The sequence below is a fragment of the Panthera uncia genome (genome assembly GCF_023721935.1).
Source record: "Panthera uncia isolate 11264 chromosome A1 unlocalized genomic scaffold, Puncia_PCG_1.0 HiC_scaffold_16, whole genome shotgun sequence".
NCBI lineage: Eukaryota > Metazoa > Chordata > Mammalia > Carnivora > Felidae > Panthera > Panthera uncia.
The window spans coordinates 31,024,438-31,032,626 of NW_026057576.1; the positions used below are offsets into that span (position 1 = coordinate 31,024,438).

The window sequence follows — 8,189 nt, forward strand, 5'->3', positions numbered from 1 at the left end:
ATCTATATATAGATGATATATAGATGATATCATCTATATATAGATGATATAGATATAGATGATATAGATGTAGATGATATAGATGTAGATGATATAGATGTAGATGATATAGATATGGATATAGATATAGATATAGATATATAGATATAGATATAGATAGATATTTTTTTCCCCTTTGGCATTACTCATGACAGGGTGTTATGTTTTTCTAGTATAAGAATCTGATGTAGGCTGCCCATGTATTTTTTTTGATGATTTTGGTAGTAATTTTACTGTATGTATACATCAATTGGGAAAAATGACATATTTTCAACATAAAGCCTTCATTCTTTGAACGTGGATTTTAATGAACTATGCCAATGCAACTGTAGACTCAAATACCTGAGTAGGTCATGTACTCCTACAGTGAGCTGGCATGTTCATATGATCATGTGTTAATGTGTTTTTAGGATACAGTTCTTAAATCTTATTGTTCATTTTTTTGATATATGAAAAAGTCTTCAAAATCAATCATTTATTTATTTACCTGTTTACAAGCTAACTTCCTTTGTAATCAGAAGTACTGATTTTATAGTATAGTATCACTCTGAGTATGATCTGAGTATCATCACTTTTAGTACTGCTACCTTTTTAATTTGGTAAATATAGCTCTGTCAATTTTATCATTGCATTATAAAGTTCATAGGATCAGGTTAGATATTTTTAAGAGCATATTTTTAATTTATTGTTCTTTTGGAGTAATAATTTTAGTACTCTCTATTCAGTTATTTTGCATTGTAAAATCCACATTTTCTTAAGGAAATTCTTTGCTTTCACTTGAAATCTCTTTGAAAAGAATACCTTTATCATATTGCATTGTAGTACTTTTAATATATGATATACTTAAATAATACTGGTTCTATTATTTGCTTAAAAATCCTCATGTAATAAAGGAAACTAAAATTATAGATAAATAAGATAGGAACTAAAAGCAGTAACTTAGAAAAAAAGGATATAATCAATCACTTAATGATCATTACGTAGGGAAATATTATATTTGCTGCAATAAGGGATTTGCCATATATTGTTACCACACATTTATAAAATACCTGGTTCTGTTTTCACACATCTGAAATTGTTAATCTTCACAATAATCTAGTGATGTAGATATTATTATCTTCCTTTTACAAATAAGGAAATAAAACACAGGAATATTATATAACTTGTCCAAGTTCAGTTAGAAGGAAAAAAGAGCTAAGATTCACACTCAAATAGCTTGTATCCTTATCTATATAGCTCTATACTGTCCCTTCGTAAGATGCCTAAGTAGTTTTAATTCTTTATGTGTTTCTATTAATTTTTAAATTATTTCTTGGTAAGTGAAAAATGTGTTCTCAAGCTCATAGTTATATAATTAATTCAGTCACAATTCAACAAGCAAAGTCTATTGATATTTCAGATTCGTGGAAAAACTTATGACTTTGGCAAAATATATATTAAACACATACAATTGGGAAGAATTGTTTTTTATGTATGTTACTACTTTTTGGGTTTACCTAACATTGCACTATAATTATTAGGGAAACATTTATGTCCCAACTTCATGTAACAAAGTTTACTGAATTAATTACTACAGTGTAGCATGTAAAGCACTTGGTCAGTTTAGCTTGAACCTGTGCTGAGTGCAAGTGCTGGCCAGCCCTCTGCTCTCAGTCAGGTGGTGGAATTTCTGTATGACCTTCTCCTAGGCCTTCAGCCCTAACTCCAGTTTTTTCTTTTAGTACTCTAATTAAGTCAAGGCTCTGTAGACATATTTTCTATTCCAACCAAAAAAAAAAAAAAAAGTATAGAAAGGGTTTTCAATTTTATATTCCCCACTCCCCAGCATTATATAATTGAAATTATGTGTTTGCTTTCTAATATGAACCAAGAAAAGGACAAATTTCAGCAGAAAAATGATGTGGTATATATTCCCGACATGCTTGACCGATAAATAAAAATAAAAACTGAGTAAAAAAAATTACATATCTAACCTTATCCATGACACAGAAGCATGATAAGCCAGAAAAGCATACTGATCACTGTGCACAAGGCTTTCTTTTTGTTTTTCTCTCTATTTACTTTTTTTCCCTTAACTTCCACTAAAATATTTTTGAAGTGCCATCCTTAAGGAAGGATTTTTGAAAATCATTAATAGCTCAAATGTGGTTAATATGGCATATGTGATCAGAATAAGCAGACATTGGTGAACCTTTAGCTCATGATTAAGAGTTTTTAACTTCTGTCCTTGAGTCTCACAATAGCATCTCATTTCTTTTCATCCTCCTAGATTATGCTCCTTGAGCTCTTTTCTGTAAACACCAATCACTTGAAAATGAATATCCAGAAGATTAGCCATTTCAAGAGTCGTATGTCCTACCTTACTAAAATATGCTAATATATAAAATTCTAAAGGATGGAGTTTTGTTTTTTTTTAATCTTTGTATTTTTTTTCTATTCACTGCAAATATCACCACTAAATACTGAAGTATTATTGCAGGCATATTTTTTATATATAGCAAACATTAAAATCTGTGATTTAGTTAAATTTTTCTCAGACTGCAAGATTGCCTGTAAAAATTATATAAGACGAACTCACATTCATGACAGATTTATTAAGGACAAGTGATATATTAAAACCTTGGAAGTTATATTTTACATTAAAGGTAAATTAAAACCATAAATTAAATGTGTGCACAGATGAGCCCGGTCTTAGCAAACAGTAATCAGGTTCTGTTTAATTTTCCTGTACTACATAGATTCATCAAGACTCACTGAGTCTCTCTAGTAATTTTCCACATCCCCTTATGTCTGACATTTGCTTCATTAGAATCAGGTCTCCTTGCAATCATAAGGCAAAACACATTCTTATATTAAGGAGAAAGGATGGCATTGCCATTACAATATTTTAATCTGGAAAACATATATCTGCTGTTCTCTGTAATGACATATTTGGGAAGTCAAATAGCCTTTAGAGAGAGGTTTACTGTAATAAAGTCCGTCTACTCCTTAAATACTTAAATAGGGAATCGAGTTTTGTTTGTAAATGTGGGCTTGTTTTAAAATGCACAGATTTTTTTTTTAACTTTAGCTTATGTTCCATCAGTTTGTTTTGTCAAAACAAGTAATATCTTGAGTATTATCAAGTCAACAGGACATCAAAACAAAAATTTGTGTAAAGTTAAAGGCACAGTACATTAACAGACAAATGATCCTGTTATAAAGTTATAAATGTAGTTTGGGATGGGGTGGGCAGGAGGGCAGTTACTCTAAAGTATAGGAACTGACGTCTTGAAAGTATCTCTGAAGAGGGCTGATTACTCCTTTCATCTCTTCTTATGACCTTAAGTTCTTTTAAACAAATCAGTGGAATATCACAGTTGGTAACTTGTGAGTTCTTGAGGCTATACAGGTATTGTAGGGCTACATTACATGTGGTTTCCCTATTAGTTTGTTGGACGGAGTGACCCACTGCCAAGCAGATTCAGTTGTCTCATGGCAACTCCTGAGTACACCCCTTGGGAGTTGTAATTTCCTCTAAATCCTTACTAGTGTAAAAGCCTCCATAACCATCTCTAGCAAACTCTCTGCTGCTGTAGAGTTGCTACCACTGTGGCAAGTGCTCCCACACAGAGTTGCTACAGAAGCTGGAATTGCTAGTGCCAGTACTATGTTGATAGTCTCTGGCACCAAATTGTCTACTGAATCTACGACTCCTGGAATGCACACAACTGCTACCCTTGCAGTGGTGTTCATATGCCGTATTTCTAACCAAGATGGCAGTACTTGTTTAGTCCCTGCAAGAAGATCCAACAAACCCTTGGTAACATTTATGCTTCTCTTAAGAGAACAAGGTAGCAGTTTTCCTATACATTCTGCAAAGCCAATGTGATGTACGTTTCTTCAATATCATTGGCGAGTCAAAATTGACAAGTTGTTTCATATTTGAAACACCCAATCTTCTTGATGCTATTGATATAGCCACTAGAATTGGACTTTTTCCAGAAAGGAACAGGTGAAGGCCTCTTCTCTGTCTCTATAAGGCTGTTCCTCATGGATACTGGTGTAAGTGTATCCTTTTTTGTATAAAAAAAATCCTCCAGAGAATCTGCACCCTTTTTGGTCTCTGCAAACGCTAAGGGTCAGCGAATCCTTGCCTTTTGAAAGTCAAGCCGAAACTACCATTTGTCTGACTCCTTCTGTGGGATATTCTCAGAAGTAGAACCAATCTTCCCACAGCCAGAAAGATATATTCATCAAAGAAATCATGAGCAAGCATCATTATTTCCCTAGGGAAAGTAGCACTAAACATCATGGAATGGTGATCTCCCTTTGATACCATGCTATTTTTTCAAGTATTTTACATATTTGAGCTTCAAACTCCATAGCCAACATACTATCAGCTTTATCCAATACCAAATATTGTCAGAAGTCTAATCCAATATTTCCTCTTTCCATCATATCTACAAGGCCTCTTAAATGGTACTAACAAGTAGCATCCATGTTCTAAGTCTTAAATCTGCTGACCAATATTGGCACCACCAGAAATAATCCAAAGAAAAACCCTAGATTGGTATGAAAAACCCTAGATATAGCTTTCTCATAGGTCAGTACTGCCAATTCTCTCATTAGTGCTAATACCAAGAAAACTGGATATTTTTTTGCAGCTCCCAAACCTTCTCTTTTCTTTTCTGGTCCTCAAAGTCCCCCTGGACCATCGGAATATATCAGACTCAAGATGGGCAAGAGAAATACTGCAGTTTCTACAGAACCTGTTTGGGTACAAGCCATCAAATATCTTTTCTCTTTGATGGAAAGAATAGAGTCCCTCTGCACTGAAGTCAGGGGAGTATAACAAATAAACTGTTTCTCAGGATGATTTCTCCCCTCTCAACATCACTGAAACTTTCATTATGTGGGAGACAATTGTTGCCTGTTGCCTCAATTGGAATGTCATATTTCTCAAAGTTAATGCCAGTCTTATCTCCAGAGAAGGGTTTCTGTTCCAAGCATTCACTTAATGGGAGGGGTTTTGATCAATCATCGTCATCTGATTTGTCATACCACCAACTGTTTCCACCATATTCAAGTTTGTCAGAGCCACTTCCGTAATCATGGCTGCCAGTGCTATCAGTCTCCTTGACCGTGATCACCAAACCTTCCCCTTTATCCACTTCCACAATCACTGAGAAACTAGACTTTCCTCTTGAGTCACCATGGACCTCAAAACTGTTGTGCACATCCTTTATTCAAACTATGAACTGTCTTTATCATAGACTGTTTTAGTAACTTCTCTGTTCCTTAAATGCGGAGGAATATAGCACCCTTGGCTATCATCTGTAACTCCTCTATGCTGAATTATCAGAAAAATTCAGATATGCGTTAGCAAGCTGCTGGTTCAGTCTGAGCTCATTTTATACCACCACAGGATCCATATCTGAAGAGTACAGAGAACTCAGAATCTTCTTCCATGGCTCTCTAAAATGTGCAGAGTGTTGTTTCAAAAAATGAGGTCTCCAGATATATAACCATGTTTGAGAAAAGTATTTTTGAACAAATTATGACTCAAAAAAAGTTTTAAGACATTATTATTCAATAATTATAAAGCATGGCTGAGCAAACTATTTGATACAGGTATGTTTCGACATTTTACACAGTTTCTGGATGAATTTTAAATTATTTAAAAATCATCTCTTCATATTTGTTTAATTGATAAATCTCTAATCATGCTGTCATTTTAGAATAAACATTACTATATACATTTCAGTCAAAAGGACTGTGATTTTGAACTTTTTTACTTGTTTATTCTATTCTGAGTTACAGTGTGATTTATGGTCTATACTTTTCTCTTTAATAAGGAGTTTACTTAATTAAGTTTTTGGCCACTAAACAAAGAATTATGAATTCACTTAATGGTTTGCAAGTAGTATGATGTAATACTACAAAATCAAAGCTATAATTTTAAGAATTGTTTTGAATTCCAATTCTGATCATAAATGGGTTTGTATCAAATATTATGTATAGATAGAATCACTATGACTATATGGATCTGGGAACATATTGTTCAAACAAACATAATAGCTAATATTTCTTGACATATTCAAGGTTAAATGTTGACAGGTGCTGTGCAAACTCTTCACCCTCCTCCTTTTAAATATTACATGTAAAATGCAACATGAGTAAATGCCACAGGTTAATAGATTTCCATAATCCTGTTCTATGTATAGAATTTTTCAGGTCCCAAGATACAATGCAAATAATCCAATTCCCAATACAAAATAAATTATTTTATTAGTGATGTTTTCTGGATTATGCACAGATAAAGTAAATCAATGCTTTTTGTACTTTTTGTTCTTTGCTATTGATAAGGGATAATGAAATACAAGCCTTCAGAATGACATGATTTTCAAGCTGTAAAAGACCTACAAAAATATATACCTGGCCCATAATTTTATAGATGAAGAAATGGAGGTAAAGACGTTAACAGACTTGCCTATGTCAAGCTTGCTATCTACGACAGATTTGAGAGAATATCAACATACCTGATTCCTAGGTCAATGTATTTTTCTCTACAAGATACAACCCTTCCTTTCAGCTAACACAAATGCATAATAAAGGAATGTTTCACATTGATACTATTATTCCTTGAATTCAGCCTTTCTGTTTCACAATGATTATGCTTTCTGGATTAACTAGGAAAATAACCATCAGATTTCTTCTTTTTGTTCTGAGTACACAGTTGTTCCAAACTCTACCTTATGTGAAATTTTCTACCTCTACAAAAACCCATTGCATATCAGAAAATTAATTTCTTCTCTTTCTCAGATATTCAGAAATGTCCCATAAATAATTGCAGCAAAAGGCTTAAGGAGAGGGCAAGCCATATGTTTAGAAGTTTGCATTTGGTGATAATTTAAGCATTCTTGGTGAAGAATGTTTAAGTATGTGAAATATGTATGCTTTTTCACCTTATATATGATTTCTGAGGAAATAAAATAGAGAAGATCAAACTTTAGTTCAGGAAAATCCTTCCTTCCTTCCCTCCCCCTCCCTCCTGATTTGTTTCTCTTCCTTTTCTTTTTTTTTTTCTTGCTTTAAAATATTAATGCAAAGTGAACATGGTGGTACATACTAGAGAATCAATGTTTTCTAATTTTATATATGTTCAGTACAGCATGACTAAAAATAAATAATCAGAATATTTACATACCTTAATTTGTAACTACTAAAATTGGAAGATTAACAAACTATATGTATATAATTTTAGAAGAGAAGTTCAAATGACATAACATTCAATATATACTTTAGCTTAACTTTACATTCTGAACCCTCAGCTCTCAAATGAAATATCAAAACATTTTTCCTTATGGTTATTTAAATGGAGAGCAAACATTCCCAAAACTGTGTAGTGTGGGATTTAATTAGGGGAGATTAGTGGTCGTTTGGTCCCTTGAACTTAGTAGTTTGTTCCCTGAAAGTTAGAAATATGAAAAACTAGGTCCTCAGGCTTTTCTTCCTCAAGTTATAAATAATCCCCAAACAAGCATACTAGCTGTAAAAAAGAAAAAAGGGGGGAAAAACAGAGACAATAAAAGTCTACATACTCTTCAAATACCTGCATTTCTAATCCAATGAATAATAAGGCAACTGGTCCTCTTATTACCACTGAGCAGGAGGTGGTCAATGAGGAAATCTCTAGAGATCCACGTATTGCCAAACTATTAAGATTATCTCCTTCACAGCCCCAGGACTGAAAGCCATGTCACTAGGTACATATTTTTTTAAAATTATGATTTATTAATCTTTTTAATCATTTCCTCCCACTCAAAAATAAAAGTAAGGAAACTATCTGATTTCCTAAATAATGGCTATTGAGAATCATTTAGATTTTTATTATTAATATACAGTGCCGAAGAAAAACTCTGCAACAAAGTAATTCCAGAAAATTTCTTACCTAGCCATATCCATCAACCAGCTCTATCTCTGAGTTATCATATTCAGTCAGTTTCATTAAACTTAATTGTGAAAAAAAGATAAAGTAATATAGGGTTTTACCTTTTCTCTTCATTTCCATATACTATGAAAACAATTCACTGAAGTTTATACAAGTCTACTATCTACTGTTTTAGTCCATTCAGGCTGCAATAACAAAATGCCACAGACTGGGCACT

General features: G+C 33.1%; 1 pseudogene; it reads right to left on the minus strand.

Annotated features, from left to right (window-relative positions):
* Positions 1-3,464: 3,464 nt before the first annotated feature.
* On the minus strand, positions 3,465-5,453 carry LOC125934014 (ATP-dependent RNA helicase DDX3X-like; annotated as a pseudogene).
* Positions 5,454-8,189: the final 2,736 nt, after the last annotated feature.